Source organism: Ipomoea nil, unplaced genomic scaffold (assembly GCF_001879475.1).
Source record: "Ipomoea nil cultivar Tokyo-kokei standard unplaced genomic scaffold, Asagao_1.1 scaffold1971, whole genome shotgun sequence".
Classification (NCBI taxonomy): Eukaryota; Viridiplantae; Streptophyta; class Magnoliopsida; order Solanales; family Convolvulaceae; genus Ipomoea; species Ipomoea nil.
Genome location: NW_017618399.1, coordinates 1,030,660 through 1,043,172, shown reverse-complemented (window position 1 = coordinate 1,043,172; position 12,513 = coordinate 1,030,660).

The following is a 12,513-nucleotide window of genomic DNA, read 5'->3' as shown; positions in this document are numbered from 1 at the left end:
ACTTGTCTTATTCATCGTTGATGTTGTTGGGCTGTGACCCGTTCCTTGATTGAGTATGTTTCATACCTTCGTTGTGATCCGTTGTTTGACTCTTGTTGAGTTGTGGTGCGTGTGTGGCTTTACCTGGATTGCACGATTAGTGGTATGGGACACTAGTCACCAAGGTATTGCAGTGGTCCTCGTGGTGGCCGTGACGTGATTATGGAGTTGTGGCCTTTGTGTAAGGTTCACGTTTTTGGGGGATAACATGTGTTATCCGGGCATGTGTTGCCGTGTACGGTACCTTGTGTACTATGAATTGGTGGTCTCGTTAGTAGTCGTTGGTGGGGGACGACGGTCCGTGGGGAATAAGGTTGGACTAAGAAGTACAGGGGTCCTGGAGGTAATGGTTGGAAGAAGATATAAGGTTGGGGGTAGCCATAAGGTTAGAACAGGGCATAAGGAAGGCATAACAACTCGTGATGGGTGATGTTGCGAGGGCTTGTGTAGCCGGTGTTGTGTATTCTTCTCTCGTGACGTGTGTAGTCACGGAGGCATGTGTTGCTTTGGCAAGTGTTGCCGTTGGGTGAGTCTTATTCCTTTGCGTTGTGGTTAACCTTTGTGGTTTGGGATGTGTTCCCGTGTTATCTTTGTGAGTGATGAGTCTTGTGTTGACTGTTGATCTTGGCTTTTGACTTATATACTTATGTATTCCGTTTCGAAAATGGTTTTACAGCTTATATCTATCTATGTATGATATTTCACATGTATTGGTGGGTTACCAGCAATTATCGCTGACCAAGCGTCGTCCCAATGTTTATCTTTGTATCTTTCAGGTGATGTTTAGACGAGCGCGATGTCTAGTGCCTGGTAGCTTAGTACCTTGATCCTTGTTTTGTGGCCTGTGCGCCAATGTAGTTTTAGACTGATGTTTTTGGGATAGATGTATACACTTGCAGATTGTTTGCCGTAGCGTTTACCGTGTTTGGTAGACGTGGCGTGACACCCCGTTCGGATTTCTTTTATCCAGTTTTCGTTTTATCTTCCACTGTGCTAGTTTTGTCGTGTAATCTGCATGTGTTAAGGCTTTTATATAGGTCTTGTTTGGGGGGTGTTACAGACGTGGTCTTCCCGCCCATTAAGAGCAGATCCAAGAAACTTACAAGTTTGGAGAGGACATGAACGTGGTGTTTTTTTTTTTTTTTTAATGTTTTTTTTGTGTGTTTTTGATTAAGAACGTGGAGAATATTGTATCTCGGCAGTTTGCGCATGTTAGATGTTATGTAACGCATGTTTTTTCATTGGATAAATTTGTTAATAAAGTAAAGTTTTAATACACAAGCCAACTCGCATATTGTTTATTTGTTACGCATATTAAGCATTAATGTTCCACCAATTATATATATATATATATATATATATATATATTTTATATTTTTTTTAATTTTTCGTACGCACATTATAATATATATATACGCGTGTTATACAATTCAACGCATATAAAGAGTTTAATATAGGCATATTGTCTTCCTTTTTTAACGCAGATAAGGTTTAATGTTGCGCAAGTTTAATGGTTTATCAACGCATTTTTTATTTTTATTGGGTCTAAGTCAGTTAGCATACAGTCTAATGCATACTTTGTTTGAAATACACGAATAATAAAGTATAAAAGTGCGCATATTAACGAATAAATTGACAAATATCCTTTTAAGATCACCCCAAAGCAAACTGTAATATTAATAGACACATTTTAATTTTTTTTCTCCTAAGTTATACATAAACCACACGCATGTCAAGTGCATATGCAACGCATATTAGAGCAAGTCCCGTAAGAGGTGTTCCCATAATGGGAATCTTTTAAAGTTGTCTAGTCATTCAATCTTTAAAAAAAACGTACCCATTGATTTTTTTTTGTTTTTTTTAATCTTTATTTTTATTTTGTCCAAGTCAACAAGTATATAATCTCTCGCACATTAAGTATGAAAGACACGCACAATAACGTGTTAACGTGCACATTTTAAAATATATTGATGCACATGTTAAGTAATACATGCATACGCCATATAATAATGGAAAGGTATTTAAAAATGGAAGAAAAATATTTCAATATGTGAAATAATATAAATTCAAAACGGAAAAAAATAAAAATTTATTTGAATAATAATACCCTTTATTATAATAGGAAACGGATTCTTCAATGGGTGCGTGTTATTAGGCTTCAGATAAGCAATCCACTTGTTAATAAACGTACGCATTCAACTTATTCACCTATAATAGTGGAGTATCTCATTACCATACTGTATATATATTGAAACGTTGTAATTTGAGTTTTACAGAACATTCATAATGATGTTTACATATTTTCATCTTACTCATCCTCCTTCTATTTGTCCGTCAATGTAGTTGATAACAATAACAACTTATTCTAAACATCCCATGTATCAAATACAAAATACCACAACCCTGGAAGTTTATACGAGGAGGTACAGGAGATATGAGCGAAGCAGACGTTCTTCGAGTAGAGCACATGTTTTAGTTGTTTTCATCTAAAACAGCACATTCTAAGCCTGAGAAGATCTTCTTCTGTGGAGCTAAACGCTAACTGATTTGGATGTGTTGGATTGGCTAGATTTTAGCTTCACAAATGTCGATCTTTTCAGGTTTAGAATGTGTTGATTTAACCCAGACATACGGCAGGATCCTCTACTCCTTTTGGAGATATATCTTTTGGTACCTTAATGCAGGCTTAACCAAAAGAAATATCTTCAAAAGGTATAGATGGATCCTGTCGTTTGCCTGAGGTTTTTTTTTTTTTTTTTTTTTTTTTTTTTTTTTTTTTTTCTGTTATTTAAAATAAGCTCTCATGTCTTCTTTATTGTGTTTGTTGGTTGATAATAAGTGGGATGTTTCCTTTATTATTAATGTTGTTGTTGTTATTATTATTAATATTATTATATTTGTAGAAGTAGCAGTTCAAATTGTAAGTTATTGCAATGTGAATAATAAATCGCTTTGCAATTTATTCATTTTTGGGGAATTGGTTATTTTTCATATTGGGTAAATAAACATGCAAATCCGAGTACCATTAGACAAAATTCAATCAACGCACATTAAGATCAAATTCTACACATATTACATATCTCCGAAAAAAAACACTCAGACTTACGTATTTTATAAAGTTCATTATGTTACTGTATTGCGCATGTTAAGCTTTTTTGTATTTGCCACGGACTAAACTTTTAATACATAAACCAACGCACATTATATTGCCGTATTACGCATCCTAAGCGTTACTATCGCATTTCAAATAAATGTAATCTTTTTTTTTTTTTTTTTTTTTTTTTTTTTTTTTTTTTTGTTTTGATTTTCTAGAATCGTTCTTTAATATATTCTATTTTATGTAATTAAACAAATGGATGAGCTTACTGGCGAAATGGTTGAAGTCTTTGGTCATATCGAATCCGTCCAGGATTGAACCCTCACCTTAAAGACCTTTTTTTTTTTCTTTAAACTAACGGTCCCGCACGTAAAGATGCATGGATGAACACGTGAACAAAGTTCTATCGCATTTGTTGGTTTAATGCTGCGCAAGTTAAATGGCTTATCAACGCATCTGTAAGCATCGTGAAAACTACCAACTTCACCATAATAAACTTGATATTATTAATTAAAACATTAAAGAGTGGACACTTATTACATCAAAACGTAATATTAATAACGTGTGTCCATCATAACATGCATAATCAAGCTTAACCTGTCCTTTATTTCTTCACGAAGATTGGCCCCTTCTTTGAGTCGACTTCTTCCTCTTCAGTAGCGTCCTCAGCAGCTAGGTAGGCAAGAGCCTCCATTTTCCATGTGTTGTAAGACACTTTTGTTCCTGTGGAATCATCAGAGGTGTTCTCAGCAAGGACGTCGTCAATAAATGCCTCGAACCTTTCTTTGAAAGTTGGATCGTTTAGATCCTTTTTCAGTGCTGGTAGATATTGTTTTGGTATTAGGGAAAGTGGTTTTCGGGGTTGCTTGGACTTATTGTCTTTCTCAGCATTTTTTGTTTTTTTCCATCTTTGTGTTTGAGATGATAAGGTGCGATGGATGATCCATTCTTTATATAGGCTCTTCAACATATTACCGGCATATGAACGGGTGCATGTTAAATGAAATATGTTAAAATAAGTGACAACTGTATTTCATTGTCAGCAGTTTTTTCATTTCCCATAAAGGAAATCTGTTAAAGTTGAATGGCCATTCAACTTATAAAAAAACGCACCTATTAATGGTAATCTTCCGAAGTTGAATGGTCATTCAATATTTAAAAAGACGCACCCATTTGATATTTTTTTTATTGGGACTAAGTCAGTTAGTAGTCAATGTAATGCATTTTTAGACTGAAATAAACGAATAAATAAATTATAAATGTGCGCATATTAATAAATAAATTGACTCATATCCTTTTAAGAATATCGCAACGCACATTGTAATAGCAATAGACGCATTTTAAATTATATTTGTTCCGTGTATTTTATGTTGTACATACACGTACACGCATGTTAAGTGTAAATGTAACGCATATTAGAGAAATAAGTTCCGATAGATTTGTACTTGGCACTGGAAATAAGTGAGAAGTCAATTTCGGTGTCAGCGATTTTTATATTTTCCATAATGGTAATCTTTCGAAGTTGAATGGTCATTCAATATTTTAAAAAGACGCAACCATTGATTTTTTTTTATTGGGTCTAAGTTAGTGAGCGTACAATATCACGCACATTAAGGATGAAAGACACGCATATTAACGTGTTTAGGTGTGCATATGAGTGAATGAATCGACGGATTTTGCTATTTAAACCCACCATTCTGCTAGTCTCAAATCTGTCACTTACAAACACATTTTGCATTTGTATTTTCCCTTTTAGGCAAATTTTCAATGGCCACTGATCTTCACTCTGGAATTGTTGGTAACGAACTTCGGATAGCACTCCGGTGGAATTACATGAAGGTCCGAGTGGTTCGTGTGGTTCGTCTGCCAGAATCAAAAGGTTCTGAAAACATCAAGTCTATAGAGTGTGTGTTGCATGATTTTGAGGTATTTTTTTATTTACCGTATTATAAATCTTAATATTTTATATTTCTAAAATTTACTGTTGATGCATTTTTTTTTTTAATAATTTCAGGGAACTGTTGTACACATGCACATTCCACAAGTGCATGTTCAAAAGTGCTTCAACAAATTTGAAGTAGGCAAAGCCTATCTGATCAATAGGTTTGATGTGGCGTATAACACCTATAGAAACAAAACTTCGCCTCTCAGGTATATGTTGGTGTATTGTGATAGAACTCACGCAGGAGTGCTGAGAGATGATGAGTTGCCAACATATGTTTATGATGGGGAAGAATACAATTTCGATGAAGAGGTGACCTATTGCATACTTACATTTTTTTATATATAATTTCATTGATGTATTTACAGTTTCATAACTTTCACGATTTTATGGATCAACAGGTGCCCGACGCGACAGTTGCAAATTTGTCTAATGAGGATCGAAATAAGGAGGAGGCTGCGTAAGGATGAATAACGATGAATGTGTGAACATTTTATGTTTTTCATGTTATTTGTTATTCCGTATTATTGTACTCCAACAATTTTAATTTGAATGATATATTATGTTTATTCTGTTTATTATGGTGATATATTATGTCATTATTGACGCATCTTCTTTTAAGAACACCCCATCGCACATTGTCATATTAATAGATGGTGATAGATTCGCATAATAAAGTAAGTGAGTGTACAATCTCATGCACATTAAGAATGTTAGATACACACTATAAAGTGTTGACATGCGCATATTAATGAATAATAAAGTCTTCTAAAGTTGACTGGTCATTCAATACGTAAAAAAAAAAAAACGCACCCATTGTTTTTATTTATTTATTTAATTTTTATTTTTTTATCGGGTCTAAGTCAGTGACTTTACAATCTCACACACATTAAGAATGAAAGATGCGCATAATAACGTGTTGACGTCCGCATATTAGAGAATAAATTGAAGCATATTTTTTTAAGAATACCCCAGACTCACGTATTTTCTAATGCACATTATGTTACTGTATTGCGCATGTTAATCTTTTTTTTTTTATTTGCCATGGACTATAGTTTAAATAGATAACAAAACGCAAATTTTGTTGCAGTATTACGCATATTGAGCATACGTATTGCGCATGTCAAGCTTTTTGCTTGTTTTTAATTTTCAGGAATTTCTCTTTAACATTTTTTTAATATAATTAAAATAATGGATGAGCCCACTGGTGAAATGGTAGAAGTCTTTGATCAAACTAATTTTGCCCAGGATTGAACCCCCATAAAGGCTTTATTTTTTATTATATTTTATTTGTTTTTCATTTAATAAAATATAATAAACGCATGTTAAGGTGATATTTCACGCTCTTTAATTGGTTTCCCGACGCACTTTAAACTTTTGGCTTCAAAAAATATCGTATTTCGATAAAAGTTAATTAAATGTATATTCAAACGCATATTGTTCTTGTCGTCAGCGCATGTAACAGAGCAAAGCAAAGCACATTAAGTGTTTTATAACAATCCACGTAATATTCAAAGATATTTGATGTCAGAACTTTAAGGCATTTGTAGTTGGGGAGACGGATAACATTGAATGGTCATTCAATGCCTTAAAAAACGCGCTCATTCACGCAACATTGAAATCTTCAAATCAGTGCATGGGACCAAGTTATTCGCCTATAAATTGGAAAGAACAACACACAACCGAGCATCAGTTTTCATTGAAATGGCTACCTCTGACGTGTCCGCATGTACAGAAGAGCCATCTTCTTTTATTCCTCATTGTGCATGATGAGATAAGGATCAACGTTTCTGTTCCAATACAATAGTGATTACAGAACTAATCACCTAATATACATTAACGTAAACTAATCCTATTAACTAGGAAAGCCATAAATAACCAGTCAGACATAAGGACTAGTCAAACTAAATAACAAATAATAACATAAAATAATAACATTACTAACACACCCCCTCAAGCTCAAGGGTGGTGAGCCACAACATTGAGCTTGTCCCGTAGAGCTGCAAAGCGAGGCCCTGGCAATGACTTGGTGAATATATCCGCGAGCTGGTCCTTCGTTGAAACAAAATTCACAACTAAGTCACCGGAAGCTACCTTGTCTCGAACAAAGTGAAAATCGATCTCTACGTGCTTGGTCCTAGCATGGAACACAGGATTGGCGCAGAGATAGGTCGCCCCGAGATTATCGCACCAGAGCGTGGAAGGCTCGCCTGTGTGGAGCCCGAGCTCTCGAAGAAGAGAAACAACCCAGGTGACCTCAGCAGACACGTCGGCGAGGGCTTTGTACTCAGCCTCAGTCGAGGACCGTGCTACCGTGCGCTGCTTCCGAGACAGCCAAGAGATGAGGTTGTCCCCTAGGAACACAGCATACCCACTGGTGCTCTTCCTGTCAATCGGACAACCGGCCCAGTCTGAGTCAGAAAACCCGTGAATAGTAGACGAAACGGAAGCTGTGAGCCGCAAGCCGTAAGCGATGGTACCCTTGATATACCGCAACACGCGTTTCAATAGTCCCCAATGCTCATTACTCGGGGAGTGCATAAACTGACACAGGCGGTTGACGGAGAAGGATAGATCCGGACGCGTGATAGTCAGGTACTGAAGTGCCCCAACCAGGCGACGATACTGAGTCGGATTGTCGAACAGGTGGTCTGACGGAGTTACTGGCTGAGTAACGGCAGCGGGTGTGGCCAGTGGCTTGCAATCCGTCATGCCTGCACGATTTAGAACGTCTTTCATATAGCGGTGTTGAGACAGTAAAAACCCCGAGTCATCCTTCACTGTTTCAATTCCAAGAAAGAAACTAGGTACTCCGAGATCACGAATTTTGAAGGTCGTGGCTAGTCGCCGTAGTAACTCAGTGATAAGCGTAGAATCATTGCCCATCATAATTATGTCGTCGACATACACAAGCAGGTACACACGTGATGCACCAGTGGAATAGTGAAATAGGGATACGTCCGTTTTTGAGGATTTAAAACCTGCAGAAATCAGAAAGTCATGTAAACGCTTAAACCACGCCCTGGGGGCCTGTTTAAGCCCATATAGCGACCGCTGGAGATGACACACATGATCCGGGTGTGTCGGGTCTTCATATCCTGGTGGCTGTTTCATGTAGACTGTCTCAGCCAGATGCCCGTTTAAAAAGGCATTGTGGACATCTAGCTGACGCATAGTCCAATCACGGGATACAGCAAGAGAGAACAGTAACCGAACAGTGGTCGGTTTGACCACGGGACTGAAAGTATCGAAAAAATCTTCGCCAGCTACTTGATTAAACCCCTTAGCCACAAGCCGAGCCTTGTAGCGCTCAACAGACCCATTGGCATTCCGTTTGGTGCGGAACACCCACTTGCAACCAACTACATTCATGTGCGGTTCGGCCGGCACAAGTTTCCAAGTGTCATTGTGAATAAGAGCGTTGAACTCCTGATCCATCGCATCTCGCCACTGCGGATGCCCTACCGCCTGTGAGTAACAAGTTGGATCAACTGTTACAGTTAAAGCCTGAAGCTGCTCACCCGTACCCCGTGTTTGATGCCGCAGTCGCATTACATGCGCTCGGTCTTGTGGTTGAGCACGGGGCTTCCGGGTTCGAGCCCGAGGTGGCTCGGTACGTGTCTGAACCGGCCCTTCTAGAGCCAGAGGAGGTGGCTCTTGAGCTATCGGTGTAGGACTGCGGGAGTTGGTACATGTTACTTCATTTATATTCATTTCACTTGGTGTTGATTCATGAGTCACAAGCGGCCCAACCGCCCACGGGACAGCCGTTGTGTCTGTTTCAGCAGTGTTAACTCCTGTAGAGACTGAAAAAGGAAAAACAGACTCATCAAAGCGCACATGGCGACAGATATAGACTTTTCCACTTGTTAGGTCCATGCACCTATATCCCCTAAAGCTGGGTGGGTAACCTAGGAAGACACATGGTGCAGAGCGATACTCTATCTTATGGCGATTGTAGGGCCGTAGATAGGGGTAACACTTGCACCCAAAGACTCGTAGGAAAGTGTATGGGGGCGGAGTTTTATGTAGGCGAGTGTATGGGCTTTCAAACTGTAAAACTGGTGTTGGTAGATAATTAATTAGGCAGGTAGCTGTTTCGAAAGCAAAGTCCCAGTATTGAAGGGGTACTGAGCCTTCAGCTAGTAGCGCTAACCCGGTTTCAACAATGTGCCGGTTTTTGCGCTCCACCTTGCCGTTTTGCTCATGCGTGTACGCACACGACCGACGGTGAATTATACCTAGTTGGGTGAAAATATTATGTAATTTTCTATATTCCCCTCCTAGGTCGGATTGAATGGATTTGATAGAACGCCCGAATTGGCGCTCTACCATGACACGGAACGACTCAAATATTTTATAAATGTCTGATTTTACCCGTAAGGGATAAAACCAGCAAAAACGCGAGTAATCGTCTACAAACAGCAAAAAGTATCTAAAACCGCTAGTAGAGATTACAGGAGCCGGGCCCCAAATATCTGTAAATAACAAGTCTAATACATTTTCACTAGTATGATTGACCCTATCTAGTGGAAATCTAGAAGCCTTGCCAAGGTGACACGAAACGCACGACTCCAATGACTCGGTTTTATTTGATGCGACCGGGCATGATTTTAGGACGCGATTTTGAACATGACCATTTGGATGTCCCAAGCGGCGATGCCAAACCGTGGGAGTTGCCCGGGCAGAAAGATACGCGAAATGAGACTGCGAGACGGGAAGCTTGTATAAGCCGCCTGACGTGAACCCTTTAAGCAGAACCGCCTTGGTGATTGTATCCTTCACAACAAAACAGTTTTTGTGAAATTCAACAAACACGTTATTATCATTTGTAAGGCGATAAACAGACAATAAAGGTACAGATAATTGTGGGACGTGTAAAACATTTGACAGACGCAACATTTTTGACACAGATGGGATATTAGCATGGCCAACGCGTGAAATTATCAAACCTGTCCCATTACCCACACGGAGCACATCACCCCCGGTGTACTCGTCGGACTGAGACATCATGGATGCATCCGGTGTTGCGTGGGCCGTTGCTCCCGTGTCGGGAAACCAGCCAGGTGCCGAGGACGCCGCGGCCGAGTCTTCGCCGGAAACCACCATGTGGGCCTGTGGTTGCGGCTGTGGCGCATAGCGCTTGTAGCAATAGAGGGCAGTATGCCCTTGCACGCGGCAGATCTGGCAGCGCGGCGCTCCGCCACGGCCACCGCGGTTGCGTCCCTGTCCTCCTCGGCCCCTGCTGGAATTATGGCGGCCACCATTCCCGGAACCACCTCGCCCGGACTCACCGCCACCTCGACGGCCTCGCCCGGCAAACATAACAGCCGGCGCAGGCACCATACCGGAATCAGAACCAGCCGGAAACTCGTCTGCGTAGATGAATTCCTGCGCTCGCAGGTAATCCGCAATTTGCGGAATGGTGACGGGCGTTCCTGCCGCGGTGAGGGAGGATGCCATGGCGCGGTACTCTGGACGCAGGCCACGAAAAACGAACAGATTTTGTTCGTCTAGGGAGATGGGGCGGCCGGCATGGGCAAGATCTTCCACCAAGAGTTGGGCGCGGCCTAAATATTCGGCGGCAGTGCTATTCCCCTGCCGGAGGGAGTGGAATTGGCCCAGCAGGCTGAGGCACCGTGCGCGTGTCGAACTCCCGAGGGCGGCTCCGATGGAATCCCAGACGGCGCGAGACGTGGTCTTCCCAACGGCCAAGTGCATGACCTCATCGGAGAGCGATGAAATCAACAGAGAGAGGAGAGATTGGTCTTGCTTGACCCACGCACGGTAGGCGGGGTTCGGGACCGGCGCGGCCGTGGTGGCATCGGACGTCGACTCGCCGGTGGCCGGAGCAGCTGGGATGGTTGGCGGTGGGCAAGGTGTCTCGCCGTCGACGTAGCCGAGAAGCTCTTGACCACGGAGGAAGGGCACCAATTGCGTTCGCCAGAAAAGAAAATTACGATATGTCAATTTTATTGACACAAAGTGATGCGCGCTTGAGAGGGAATTTGCGGTGGGGTTTGGGAGGGTGAGGTCGCCGGCGGTGACCGTTCTTTCAGATGAACCAGTCGACATAATTAATTGGCCGGCGAACAGTTTTGGGGTGGAGAAAAAACGATCGAGCGCGATCGATGAATGTGAAGAGGAGAGAGAAACAATCCTGCTCTGATACCAGATGAGATAAGGATCAACGTTTCTGTTCCAATACAATAGTGATTACAGAACTAATCACCTAATATACATTAACGTAAACTAATCCTATTAACTAGGAAAGCCATAAATAACCAGTCAGACATAAGGACTAGTCAAACTAAATAACAAATAATAACATAAAATAATAACATTACTAACATGCATGTCCTCTTCACCCCCCTCGCCCTCCAGATTGTAGTGATTGTAAATAAATACAAAGACAACACATTTTAAACCTGAAAGAACACTCGTCATCCTCAGCTGCAAGCTCGTCATGCTGCAACCAAACATCATTCAAGGCTGAGAAAGTTGAGCATCCGACATCCCAAATAACACCTACGGCTGCCAGGAATCTATCATATACAGCAAGCTTAGAGACCACGAGCCTACATGCATCCACACTCCTTGCTCATGTCCAAATCGAGCTTGTAAGCTCAGTTGCAAGCTCATCAAACATCATCCAAGGCTTAGAGTTGAGCATTGTGGCAGGCTGGCAGCATGTCGGATGATGCCGGAACTAGAAGAAATGTCTTCAAAGTACTAGAAAAGATGCACTGAATGTTATTGGTGTTGTTTCAATGTGTATTTACGTTTACAAATACTAATGTATTAGAGTGTAAATTATTATTTTTATTAATATAGAAACCAACGCTCATTGTGTTCCAATATCACGCATTTTATATTGATATGTCGCGCATGTTACATTCAAAGCATGTATGTGTCATTTTATATGCAAATTATTTCATAATCAAACAAACGCACTTTAAGTTTTGCAATCGCGCATACTAGACTAATTTTCAACGCAATGACTGAATAATTACGTTTTTATACATAAACCAACGCACATTAATGCAGAAGTCTTTGATTAAACCAACACACATTACGTTTTTATACATAAACAAGCTCTCATGTCTGTCTCTGTTGTTGTTATTACTAATATATTATAATTAAAGTAATGGATGAGCCCACTGGTGAAATGGTAGAAGTCTTTGATTAAACTGATTCCGCCCAGGATTAAACCCTTATAAATATTTGAACTTTTTATTATATTTTACTTGTTTTTGGTTTAATAAAATATAATAAACGCATATTAGACTGATATTTCGAGCACTTTAATTGGTTTCCCGACGCACATTAAACTTTTGGCTCTAAGTCGGTGAGTGTACAATCTCATGCACACTTAGACTGATATTTCGAGCACTTTAATTGGTTTCCCGACACACATTAAACTTTTGGCTCTAAG